The sequence below is a fragment of the Cricetulus griseus genome, chromosome 3, assembly GCF_003668045.3.
Source record: "Cricetulus griseus strain 17A/GY chromosome 3, alternate assembly CriGri-PICRH-1.0, whole genome shotgun sequence".
In the NCBI taxonomy this organism is placed as follows: domain Eukaryota; kingdom Metazoa; phylum Chordata; class Mammalia; order Rodentia; family Cricetidae; genus Cricetulus; species Cricetulus griseus.
The window spans coordinates 243,906,960-243,921,585 of NC_048596.1; positions in this window are offsets into that span (position 1 = coordinate 243,906,960).

The following is a 14,626-nucleotide window of genomic DNA, read 5'->3' on the forward strand; positions in this document are numbered from 1 at the left end:
TCTTCTTCAGTTGCTCTTCACCTTACTTTTTGAGACAAGGTCTCTCACTGAACCTGAAACTTGATAATTCAGCTGGCTGGCCAGCCAGGCCCAGAGATCTTTCTGCACTGCTTCCTTTGGGCATTACCTGTTAGGGAATTTTTTCTTTTTAAACATGGGTTCTGGGGAATCAACTTCTCTGTACTCTGAAAAGTTAAGTCTGATACTAACTTACGGTCTATATTATGAGATTGTGTCTCTGAGTCAGACAAACACAGACAAAACTCAATTTGAATGGCACAATCAATAGGTGAGGGATCAGTAATGTTAACATAGAACTCAGAGTTTTCATTTCTGATGTGTCTGCCAGTATGCAGACATCATAACTTTGCCCTTAAATTACATTTGTCTTCTATGCTTTTTAGAAGGTACATCTCTCAGCCTAGACACACGGGAGAGGGTCTAGGCCCTGATCCAAATGATATAACAGACTTTGAAGATCCCACAGAAGGCCTCACCCTTCCTGGGGAGCAGAAAGGGGTTGTGATAGGGAGTCGGTGGTGGACGGGGGAGGGGAGGGAGAGGCAACTGGGATTGACTTGTAAAACAAGCTTGTTTCTAATTTAAATAAAAAAGAATGTACATAGTACAGTCAACTTTATGTATACTTTGTAAGGATGAGAAAATATAAGCGAATAAAAATAATTGAGAAAAAATTCTGATCTTTAAAAATCACTATGATGACATACTTTAGAAAGTGAAAGACTTATGCTACTCAAACTATTAGAATTAATTATTGTGCAAAACAAATAACAAATCCGTTGGTGCTGCTGTATATAAATCCTTACAAGTTTTCATGGCTTAGATGTCTGAATACAGGCATAGTTACCTTGGACAAACATTTCCCCACTCCCTAGTTTCTCAAAGTTGTCCCGCGCAATAGTCTCGCCAGCAAGAACCACACAGGACATTCGGATCCTTCTGCAGGAAAGCTTTAATGCATCTTGAGAGGAGAGCATAAGCTTACCAGAGCGGAGACCCCGAGCCAAGAATCCCGTCCCCTAATAAAGGCTGGCAGCCGCTGCCTGGGACGTGTCACCCTATGATTGGCTTCAGCTCCTCAGGCCATATGAGCCACGGAATAGGCAGAGATCAAGGAAATGGAAAATTACCCAGCGCCTGCGCAATAATTTACATTCAGTGCCTGCAGGCACCATCATTGTAATGGAGAATGCAGGGACGGCTCCCTACACAAAGTAGCCCATGTAGGTGTCTGCCTCACAGAATTTCATCTTGGTGACTACTTAATTGGCTCCCTTTGCCCACTGCATGGCATCACAAGTGTCCAAATGATCATCTTTGCAGAGATGAGAGTTTATTCAATAAGTAGAAAAGTTTGTGGAGACAGGAGATCAAGTCTCAAACTTACCTACCTCGGGATAGGGTTTGAGGATTGTGGTGGTTTAAATGAGAGTGCCTCCCATGAACACATATACTTAACTGTTTGGTCCCCAGTTAGTGGAATTGTTTGGGAAGGCTTAGGAGGTGTAGCCTTGTTAGAGGAGGTGTATCACTGGGAGAGGGCTTTGAGAATTCAAAAGCCCATGCCAGGTCTGCTGCCTTCAGATCAGGATGTGAAGCTTTCAGCTACTGCCCCAGCACCACACCTGTCTGCTTCCACAATGATGATCATGGACTAAGCCTTTAAAACTGTAAGGAAGCCCCAGTTAAATGCTTTCTTTTATAAGAGTTACCTGGGCCATGGTATCTCTTCACAGCAAGAGAACAGTGACTAAGACAGGGGTATTCATGGGATAGTTAATGAGGGTGGGGCAAGGTGGGTGATTTGAGATGAAGAGGAGTGAAGCAGTGAATGGCCTGTGCTTACAAGATGAATCCTCACAGAACCAGGTATGACTGTGGGTACTACAATCCTAACCTTTGGGAGGCTAAGGCAGGGGAGTTTAGGTGTGAGGCCAGCCTTCACTATCGAGTAAAACCCCGTGTCAAAAAAAGACCTTCCCAGCTTTAACAGCAGGATAATTCAGACAATGGTGACATCAGCATGATTTAAGGTGGAGTTTCTGGTTTGCCAACACCAGGAAGCTATCCACCAGACACATGTGCAGACCCAATGGGAACATCAATGCTTTCAACAAAAGTGGCCTAGAACGTGATTTAAGTAACTGTTATTGTCATAACCCAGATGCCAGGGGCATTAATAATAGATTGCTCAACTGTTCCCAAATTAGCAATTTACAAAATCAACTAAAAGTAAGTAAAATGCAAATGCTGTTAAATCTACAAAGTTTGTTTGGGTTTTCTTTTGGTTTCATGACTACACACTGTGATACAGACATTACCCAGTGACTCCTCCCTCTTACCACAATCCCTAATTGGATTGCCTGTAGCCCCTCACCTTTCATTATCCTTCTATGAGGCTTAGTTGGCTAGTCTCCATAAGAGTTGTCTTAGGTGAGCCACAATTGCTAGTTTTGGTACACACTGGTCACTCGATTACACTCAGACCCCAGAAGAAAGCTTGCCATCCCTCTGAGCCTGGCTCATTTTGGAAATGGCTTTTCTAATTTTTCATGGGTCTGAGTCCCTGGAGTCCTTGGCCTGCCTATAATACACATTTACTTAGGGCTTTGCTCACTCGGGGTTTCTTCTGCTTCCTACAGTACTTAGAGTTTGTGAGAAACAATGAATCCCTTATATCTTTTCATTTTCTTCTCTTCAAAGTAAACTTTCTCCATTAAAATGTTTGATAGACCTAGTTTCCTGGGGCCCCAGTGCACTTTAGCAAAAAGTTGAGATTTGATCTGTCAAGCAAGAAAATTATACTCATAGCATAATGAAATTATAACTTTTATTACATTTTACTATTTTTATTATATGTGTTGAGGGGAGCATCTGTGGGAGTCAGAAGACAACTTGCAGGAACTGATACTTTCATATCATGTGGCATCCAGGAGTGCTTTTACCCTCGGAGGCCTGAAACTCTAGTCTTTAAAGAACACTTTCATTTAAGCCATGCAAGGCATGCTTAGAAGTCATACATTCATCTTTCTTTCTGACCTCAGCATGGTACAATTAGAGGAGAGTTAGAGGGGTGTATCTATAGTAGGAACTTGAAGGTGGGCTTCCTGAGAAGGCTGCTTCTTATTGCAAATACATTGTGGCTGAAAAGCATGGTAGAGGCCAGATATCTAAACAGGACTAATAGGGAGAAAGAAAGAGCTAGGGGTCCTATAAAATAGCCATTATAGGGTCTGCTTAGCCAACTTCCAGCCTTTAGCTTCTCGAATCCCCAGTGTTTAAGCTCTTATTTCACACTTTTCCTGTGAATTGCTCTTCTGTCTTTCCTGATTGCTCAATTCTTAGTGCCAGGGAACAAATTCAGCAATCTCCTAGACAACCACCGATAGTCCCCTTACATAATCACACAAAAGAAAGAGTCAATTTGACTAATCTTATTAAGAGCTTCTTTCCAGAATTACAGATATACCTTCACTTCTGAAATATGTACAACTCATTGCCTGAATAAGTTGTTTTGTAATGCAACTCACCAAAGAGAAAACCAAGACAAATTTGCTTATAGATTCAATTGTCTTTATTCATGACCTGTGAATTCACAGCAACTTCCATTCATTTTCACTCATTAATAATAGTTAAGGAATTTGTGTGGAGATATAGTTTCAGGTAGCCTGGGCCAGAATCAAACTTACTATATAGTCAAAGACAGTTCTGAATATCTGATTCTCCTGCCTTTACCTCTTGAGTTCTGGGATTACAGGAGTGCATCACCACCAGACCTGTCTGTGGTAGTGTGTTTTATAAACATAGAATGGGGGCTTATAGTAGGCAATAACAGAGCAGGGCATTTTGAAGTCAGAACAAGGACAACATCATTGCCCTTCCTAGAGGAGTCCAAACAAATAGGCAAGTCAATCTCCTGGATGGATGAAGTGCCTCAGGAAAAGTATCTTTTTTTCAGAGGTTTAAAAATCATATAAAGCTAGCCTAAGATGTAGATCAGATAGTATTCACTCTCACCCTTGATAGCTATTTACACACTGTGCTCTGCATTTCCTCTAAATCTCAATGGTGAGGCCAAGGATCAGGGAGACCAGGGGCAACCAGAATAGAAGTCCCATGACAGAAAGTTTTCCTGACATTTATACAGATATAAGTTTGTTGTATTTTCACATGGTAGTAAGAAGAGATAACAAATATTTTTAAAAGATTTGTTTTATTTATGTGTGTGTCTGTGAAGGTATATGCCCATGTATGCAAGGATGCCCCTAGAGTCCAGAACAGGGCAATAGATCCCTTGGAGCTGGAGATAATAGGTGTGTGTGGCTGCCTAATGTGGGTGCTAAACTCTAGTCCTCATGACAGAACAAATAAATGCTCTTAACTGCTTAGCTTCCATCTATCCAGTCCAAAGTTTTGCATTTGTTTTTAAAAGGCAGTAATCCCACTCATAAGAACTCTGCTGTTATGGTGTAATTATTAAAGATTACACCTCCTGTGATGGCTGTTCTTAGTTATCAACTTGACTACATCTAGAACTAACTAAAATCTAAATGGCTGGGTACACGTGTGAGAATTTTTTTCCTTTCTCTTTTTTTTTTTAGATTGAATAGTTTTCTTTTTCCCCCATTTTTTGATTTCATTTTACGTTCCAACCACAGTTCTCCCTCCCACCCCTCTCACCTCCCCCCTAGTCCACCTCCAGTCCATTCCTCCTCACGGGTAAGAGCTCCCATGAAGAGTCAACATAATCTGGCACAATAGGTTGTACTAGAGCCAAGCCCCTCTCCCATGCATTAAAACTGAGCATGGCATCCCACCATGGGGAGTAGGCTCCACCAAGCTAGCTCATGTATGGGGATAATATCATGGTCCTTCTGTTACTGAACATGATATCCAACCCTAAGGTACAGGCTCCAATAAGCTAGCTCATGTACTAGATTTGTATCATGGTCCTACTGCCAGGGGCCCCTTAGCTGGTCCAAGCTTTACCCCTGTCTCCTACATATGGAGGGTCTAGTTCTGTCCCCTGGAGTCTCCACAGTTGTAGATCTATAGTTTATGAGTTTCTAAGAACTTGGTTCACCTGTCTCTGTAGATTTCTTCATCATGACCATGACCTCCCTTGCTCATATATTCCTTCCTCCCTCTCTTCGACTGGATTCCTGGAGCTTGGCCTGGTTCTTGGTTGTGGATTTCTGCATCTGGTTCCATCAATTACTGAATGAGGCCTCTATGATGATAGTTAGGTTACATCAGTCTGGTTACACAGTTACGACAGTTCAGGCATCCTCTCTACTGTTGCTAGGAGACTTAGCTGGGGTCAAGAATCCACAAGGAATTTGTTTCTTATTTAAATTACTTGAAGCAGGAAGAACCACTTTTACTCTGGATCTTTTGAGGTGGGAAGACCCACCTTTAATATGGGTCACACCATCTGCTGGTAACCTATAGAAAGGACATGGGAGAAGGGTATTTGCCTCTTTGCCTGCTTGCTCTCACTCTCATTTGCAAATCCATTCCTTCACTGGCATTAAAGCCTACTTCTTGCTGGGTAATGGTTGCACATACCTTTAATCCTAGCACTTGGGAGGCAGAGGCAAGTAGATCTCTGTGAGTTCAAGGCCAGCCTGGTCTACAAAGAGAGTTTCAGGACAGCCAGAATTGTCACACAAAGAAACTCTCTCAAAAACAAAACAAACAAAAAACAAACCAAAAGCCTATTTCATTGAGATTTTGGAATATATTGAAGACCTTGTGAGGCATTCAGCCTCATGGACTGAACTGGGTTCTTGGACCCTCTGTTGGTAGACATATTATATATATATGTTGGTAGACATTATATATATATATATACATATATATACACATATATATGTATATATATATAATGTATGTGTTGGTGTGTATCACACATATACATATATGTATCCCATATACATACACACACACACAAATACATACATACATACATATTTGTGTATATGTATATATTCAGTTCTGCTACTCCAGAGAACCCTGATGAATACACCTCGCAATACCATCACACTGAAGGTTATGTTAGGGTTATAACGTACAAATTTTAAAAACACAAGTATTTAGATCGAAGTGTAAATTAAAGACTTATCTATAGAACTATGATGTGAGCTGGATGGTGGTGGCACATGCCTTTAATCCCAACACTTGGGAGGCAGAGGCAGTTGGATCTCTGTGAGTTTGAGATCAGGCTGGTCTACAAAAGCTATTTCCAGGACAGGCTCCAAAGCTACACAGGGAAACCCTGTCTCAAAAAACCAAAAAAAAAATAAAATAAAATAAAATAAAATAAAAGAAAGAAAGAAAGAAAGAAAAAAACTATGATATGAAATAAAATAGCACAGTGGATGTGTTTTAAATAAAAATATCTTTAATTAGACTTATAATGAATTAGAATATATGCTTTTTATTGTTTCTTGAAGTTTTAAGCATTCATACATCTTTATGAGTTTGAAGAATGAACCATTGAAGGGCAACCAACTCCCCCAAATTCTAGAGAGGGCTCAGTCAAGAGGCAAGCATGGGTACATGAGCATTGCATCAATTTGAATGATTATCATTTCTCTATTAGTTTTCTATGGTAGTCTTTATCCTTATATCGATTGTTTCTTCCTTCCCACTGATTCTCCAAATTACAACTGGAGTGATGTTTACAAATACATTACTATCAAATTATCTTCTGTTGATGGAACGATCCTGTGCTCTTGGAAAATAATGTATGTGCTGAAACCCTAATCGCCAAGGTTACAGCATTAGAAGGTACGGGTCTTTGGGAGGAGATCAGTACATGGGGGCAGAGCTCTGGTGGGTGAGATAACTGTACTGATAAGAGAGAAGTGAGAGAAGTTTCTTGCTCTTTCTTCTGTGTAAGTTTCTAGAGAGAATGTGGAAACTTGCAGCACAGAAAATGTCCCACAACAGAATACAATGATGCTGGTACCCTGATCTTGAATTATCATAACTTAAAGAAATAAATTTCTTATGTTTGTGAACATCTCAGCCTGTGACATCTTAATATAGTGTATGTAATGCTACAATATTTTTTTTTGTCACAAGCAAAGCACAAGCTTCCTACTGTGTCCTCCATGGTCCCTTGTGGTTTGGTTTAAATCTCCTGTCCTTATCTAAGTTCTATTACTTGGAATTTTCTTCCCAGCTCTTTTGAATCATTATTCTCTGGACTGTGGTTCATTCTCTTCTTGATGCTTTATCTGAATACACCTCATCCTTTTGATCACCATTTCAATTTCTTTAATTAAGTTTTCTTTTAACCACCACCCACACCTTATGTAACACATTATGCTCTGTGATCATAAATGTTACATTGAGCAGTGCTAGCTCAATGTAACTTACAGTTATCAGTGCTGCTCCATGTGTAGGCATGTGTCTTCCAGCTCAGAGGGCCTAGATTCAAGTCCCTCTATACCACTTAGTGGTACAATGGGGGCCATATTACTTAACCTTTTATTTCTCAGCTTTCTCATCTGCAAAAATATTAGCAATAGAAAAGTCAACCATACACCAGTTATGTTGTGAATATTAGATGATTTCATAAATAAAAAGCATAGAGCCATCCATAGCCTGTAGTATCCTTCACTGTGCTCCCAGTGCTCACGTGTTGGAGTTATGATGAATTGTGGCTGTGCATCCATGTATAAATCTTGCTTATTGTCTTTTCCCCCATGAATCTAGGAATTCTAAGAGAGCAAAGTATATGTTAATTGTTCCCAATGTATTTCTAGTAGCTTTTAATAATTAATATTTATTGGATTATAAAATTAACATCAAAGTAATGATAACCTTTGGACTTTTTGAAGTCAATGGATAACAATTTGTAAGATAACTTTTATGAGAATATGTGAATGAAAGTAGAGCAGATGAGAAGAATGAAAACTGAAGGGTTTCTGCTAGGTACCACCAAATAGTTAATCCAGTTAGTAAAAAGTTAATATAACTCTATCATGTTAATAACTTTCAGCTGTCAAACAGAAAGCATTTGCATGCTGGATATTTTGGTACCATTCTATTAGGCACATGTAGGCAAGATTAGGTTGTCACTTCTGAGTCAGGTTGTAGTGAAATATGAAATGTATAGGTTTTTAAAAAAATTCTCATCTGTTGTATACTCTATTTTCTACTTTTAATAGTGCAATACCACACATAAGAAAGAAAATGGGTTTATTTTGGATTGTGGGTTGGGCCTTAAAACAAGGGGTCACAGCTAGCGATAGTTTTCTTTGTGACAGAGTCCAAGGTAGTGAAGGGTATCACATGACAGTGCCACAGACCAGGACAAATTGAATTTTGACAATTTGGAAGATAGCCTATCAACAAATTAATTTATTGATCACATCAATGGGTTTATATATTCCTGAAGGCAAACCAGTAAGTTTTAGAGGTCTTACATAGTCACATTTTTTACTATCTCATAATGTAGATTAAATTTCAATATGTGGGCACATGACTAATATCAGTATTTGGCAGGTGAACTTGGGAAGATCAGGAGTTCAAAGTCAGCCTCTGATACATAGTATTTGGGAAAGCATGGGATACAGAGAGGAACTTTGTATCAAGCAAGCAAACAAATTAATTAATTAGGAGCTATAGGAAGAACAAACCATATCCAACTCTTAATTCTTTTTTTGATTTTTTATATATTTGAATTACAAACAAGATTGAATTACATGACGATTCCAGTTCCCAACTCTTAATTCTAAGATAGACAATTTCTCACAATGAGAAACAAAGTGATATTTAAAGAAGGCTATATAAAATAATTAAAAATGAGTATGAAGCAAACATAATTTTCTGACCCTACATTTCACTGGGGGTATATGCATTTTTCCAACTCAACTTTAATTAATTAATTTGGACACCAGCATAATAATTTCATTGCTTGCTCCAGGAAACATTAAACTAAACATTGTCCTTGTCAAGTCTCTAAAAGAGTTTCTTGCTGCTTCCATCAATTCAGAGTGATTAAGTTATATGTTCTACCTGACCCAACTTGTTCCCTGTCCTGCAAAATGCACTTTATCACCACTCATTCCGTCCATGACTTTAAAAAGACCCTTCCCAGAGATCTCTATTTTGAGACTCTATAACATTGTTTAGAAAGTATATCTGTAATAGGTCCATATTTTAGTTACTTTCTATTGCCATGAAGAGACACCACAACCAAGGCCGCTTATAAGACAATGAATTTAATTTGGATCTCACAGTTCCAGAGGGTAGTAGAGTCCTTGGCCATCAATGCTGGGAGCACAGAGTCAGGCAGATATCACACTGGTGCAGTAGCTGAAAGCTAACACGTTGAGACAATAACCACAAGGCAGAGAGAGGGGAGGGAAGAGAGGAGAGGAGGAGAGGAGAGGAGAGGAGAGGAGAGGACAGGACAGGACAGGAAAGGAGAGGAGAGAGGGGAGAAGGAGAGAGGAGAGAGGTGGAGAGACAGGACACTAAGTGTAGGAGTTTAAAACCCCATCACCACCCAGTGACACACTTCCTCCAAAAAGGCCATGCCTCCTCCAACAAGGCACACCTTCTAATCCTTCTCACCAAATAAGGACCTAGTATTCAAATATACAAGGCCCTGAAGCCATTCTTACTCAAACCCCCACAAGCCAATAGACTCAGTTATGCTTAATCTATAGTTTTGCATAATTAATGAAACTATCAAACAGCTTCCCCAAATACCACTTTAATGTGCACCAGCAACACAAGTGAGCTTAAGGTTCCACACATTTTCATTGTTTCGTATTGTCAGTGCTTGTAGTTTTGGCCATTGTGTGTATGGTTTTATTACAACCAGAAAATTTATATTACCTGAGAAAACCAGGTGGGCCACCTGCTGATATTTGCTTCTCCCTCTGTTCCTACAGATTCAATCCCCCAGTCTCATTCCCAGCTCTGCAGCAGAACACATGTGGCAGCCTTCCGTGTGCCTACCTACCCAGTTCCCATCTCTTGTGGATCCCACAGATGGACCACAGATTCACACTTCTCCTTCTGCCCTTGCAGATCCATGCCCCCCCTCCAGTCCCATCCTCAGCTCTGTAGCAGAAAACCTGCTGCTGTCTCCCTTTCCTCTCTGACCTCACCCTCAGTGAATCACACAGATCTTCTCCATCCTCCATTACCCCAATCCATTCCATTAACCTAGCCTCCAGTTCCTGCAGGAATACCCTGGTGACACACTAGCTGAGCAGGCCAGGGAAACATGTCCACAGAAAATTTTCTACCAGGTAGCACATATACACCACACTCTCCTAAAGTCCAGGGAGGAAGTGGAAGCCAAGGAACAAAACACTCACCCACTAGAGACAAAACCAGATATCACCACCAAACCCATAATCATCCCAATTCTGGATGCCCAGATGTCATTGTAAAAATTCAACCAATAACAGTCAGGAAAATCTGTTTTTCCTGGAGCCCAGCAACCTTACCACAGCAGATACTGAATATTCCAGAATAGCCAAAACTCAAGAAAAGACCCTAAAATAGCCTCATGAAGATGATAGAATGCCTTAAAGAAGATGGTCTTGAAGATGGAAGTAAAATCAAGAAAGAAAACCCAAACTGAGGGAATTCTGGAAATGCAAAGTTTGGGAATTTGAACAGGAACTTGACCAACAGAATACAAGAGATGCAAGAGAGAATCTCAGGCATATAACATGTGATAGCAAAAAATGCATACATCAGCTAAAGAAAATGGTAAATAAAAAATTTCCTTACACAAAACATGCAGGAAACCTGGGTCACTATGAAAAGACCAAATGTAAGACTAATAGGAATTAGCTGGGTAGTGAGGGTGGTGCATACCTTTAATCCCAGTACTTGGAAGATAGAAGCTGGCAGATCTCTGAATTCAAGGCCAGCCTGGTCTACAGAGTGAGTTCCAGAATAGTCAGCAATACACAAAGAAATCCTGTCTTGAAAAAACAAACAAACAAAACAACAACAATAATAACAAAAGAGGAATAGAGGAAGGAAAAGAAACCTAGCTCAAAGGCCCAGAAAATATTTTTTAACAAATTCATAGAAGAAAAGTTTCCTAACCTAAAGAAGGATATAAAGGTACAAGAAGCATACAGAACATCAAAAAGATTAGATAAGAAAAGAAAATTCTCTTGGCACATAATAATCAAAACACTAAAGATACAGAACAAAAAGAGAATATTAAAAGCTTCAAGGGAAAAGACCAAGTAACATATAAAGGCAGAGCTATTAGAATTGCACATGACTTCTCAATGGAGAATCTAAGAGCCAGAAGGGCCTGGACAGATGTGCTGCAGGCTCTAAGAGACCATACATACCAGCCCCAACTATTATACCTAGCAGAACTTTCAATCACCATAGATGGAGAAAATAAGAGAGCCCATGATAAAACCAAATTCAAGCAATATTTATCGACAAATCCAGTCATACAGAGGGTGCTAGAAGGAAAATTGCAACTTAAAGAGGCTAACTACAACCAAGAAAACACAGAGAATAAATAATTCCAGAACACCAAAATCAAAGAAAACACACACACCCACACACCATCACCACCACCACTACCAACAATGAAATAATAGGAATCACTAATCATTGGTCACTTCTATCTCTTAATATCAATGGTCTCAATTCCCCCAATAAAAGGACACAGACTAACAGAATGGATGTGAAAATAGGACCCATGTTTTTGCTTCATTCAATATCTTTGATATTGAGATATTTACCTCGAGGTATGGGGTTGGAAAAGATGTTACAAGAAAATGGACATAAGAAATAAGCTGGTGTTGCCATTTTAATATCTAACAAAATAGACTTCAAACAAAAACTAATCAGAAGAGATAGGGGAAGACACTACATACACATCAAAGGAAAAATCCACCAAATGATTTCAATTCTCAACATTTGTGCTCCAAACACAGGAACCCAAGTTTGTAAAGGAAACACTACTATGCTTTAAATCACATATTGACTCTCACACACTGATGGTGGGAGACTTCAACACCTCACTCTCACCAATAAACAGGTCATTTAGACAAAAACTAAACAGAGACATGCTAGGGTTAACAGATGCTATAAACCAAATGGCCGTAACAGATATTCACAGAGCATTCATCCAAACTCAAAAGAATGTACATTATTCACTGCACCTCATGGAACTTTTTCCAAAATTGATCACATACTCAGACACAAGTCTCAACAGATATAGAAAATTGAAATAACTCCCTACATCCTATCAGACCACCACAGATTAAAGCTGCATATCAACAACAATAGAAACAACAGGAAGCTTACAAACTCGTGGGAACTGAACAACTCTCTACTGAATAAGAAATAGGTCAAGACAGAAATAAAGAAATTACTAAGTATTTCTAGAATTGAATGAAAATGAATACATATCATACCCAAACTTATGACATACAATGAAATTCATTCTAAAAGGCAAGTTAATAGTACTAAGTACCTATGTTAAGAAGCAATCAACAATCAAACAACAACAATAACAAATCTGGAGAGATCTCATACTAACTTAATAGCACACCTGAAAGCTGTAGAACAAAAAGAAGAAACCACACCCAAAAGGAGTAGATGGCAAGAAATAAAGTCAGGGCTGAGTTTAAAACAAAGTGAACAGTACAAAGGATCAATGAAACAAAGAGTTAATTCTTTGGGAAAATTATTAAGATCATCAAATCCTTATAAAAATTAACAAAAAGTGGAGAGAGACTAACTTAACAAAATCAGAAATGAAAAGAGAGCATAACAGCAGATACTGAGGAAATTCAGAGAATCATAAGGACATACTTAAAAAACCTGTATGTCACCAATTTTGAAAACCTAAAAGAAATGCATAATATTCTCAGTAGAGACTTGTTACAATAAATCTTTCTGCCAAAAGCTGCTGAGCCCCTCCACCACGTGTGCGCTTTACGCCAGCCCCCCGCCTGAGTGAGGGCCCCAATTAATGCACAGAGAAACTTGTATTAGGTACAATGTTGCTTGGCCAATGACTAGGATTCTCAATTGTTAGCTCAGTCTCAATTATCATAAATCTATATATTTTATAAGACTTATCTTATCAGACGCCTTATTGGCATCCCTCCTTGCCGGTGGGTCACATCGCACCACTGGAGGAAGAGCAGAGGGGGAAAAGGGACACTTCCTGTTTCTCCTTGCTTAGATATGAGTTTCCTTGCTATGTCACTTCCTGCCTGGATCACCACTTACCTACTACATTTCCCAGAATCCTCTTTGACTCCTAGTCCCATCTAACTTGCTGTCTCATTGGCCAAACAGAACTTTATTTAACAATCAATAAGTTAAACATACACAGAAGTACTTCCCCAATCATCTCCTCTTTTCTGTCTAAATAAAAAGAAAGATAACTTATCTTTTATAATAACTGAAGAAAACTATAACCTTAACTATCTGTCTTCAACTCTATCAAAGACCACAGAAGCAAAAATATATAAACTCTAGAATTGACAGAGACATCTGGCTACCTGGACAGTCACCCAAAGTTCTTCTGTAACGTTGGGGCATCCATCTTCAGCCCATAGGCCACAGTGTGTCTGGCACACTTCTCCATTTCAACAGGAACCCTTTAGTAGTCTTGTTTTGTAAGTTTAGCAGTCATTTTCTTGTGGGTCCTGCATGTCCAGTTTATACATGTCCAGTTTATATAGCAACAAACAGTCCAGGCAAGAGCGGTTTCTTGCCCAAATGGCTAATCTTGTCATGTTGAAAGCAAACTCCATAACGAGTTTCTTCGATGCCCATCCTCCTTTCTGACATAATTGGTGTGCCAGGAGCAGTTGTGTCTCACTGTCAAGAAAAATCCTAAATTATTTAAATGCCATATTTCTGTAGGTCTTTGAAAGGTTTGAAGAATACCTATCCATCTCAAATACATCTCTGGATATCTAGAAAACCTAACTAACCTAATTATAAGTTCTGACTATTATAGGTAAAAAGATCTGTATAAACACAATACCTAAACAAGAGGAGACATGTACATATCTCAAAATTGAACTTAAAGTTGTATCAATAAATGAAAATCCATACCAATGCAAAGTAGTCATTCCTATATCCTATTACCCTTTTTTTCTTTAAAAAAATGAGTATGCTCATTATCATTTATAATTAACCCCATTTAAATGAAAACAAACATTTATAAACAATATTTGGGAATATGGGTGTCATTCTTTCTAAACTGCTTCCTGCTAATTGGGGGCGATATTCATACCATTGGAATCATGATAAAACACAGAAATCTGACCAAGTCCTTGTTTTTGTAGTTTGCAAGGCTGTATCATCTCAGCTTCAGGGGGTCTTGTTTGATCAAACCATATTAGTCTGGAAGGAATCCACAGCTTTTCATTTTCTGTGGAAACACAAGAAAAAACTTTTTTTCCAAGTAGCCTGTCCTTAGACTTAAATTTTGAAGTCAAAGCATTTTTAAAATGTATAAGTTGGATTAATTTAGCAGCATTTATAATCAAATGTATTTTAGCAGCAGTAAGTCTTTCCTTGGCAATCAAACAATTTAAAGACAACAATATGGCATACAGTATCCAGA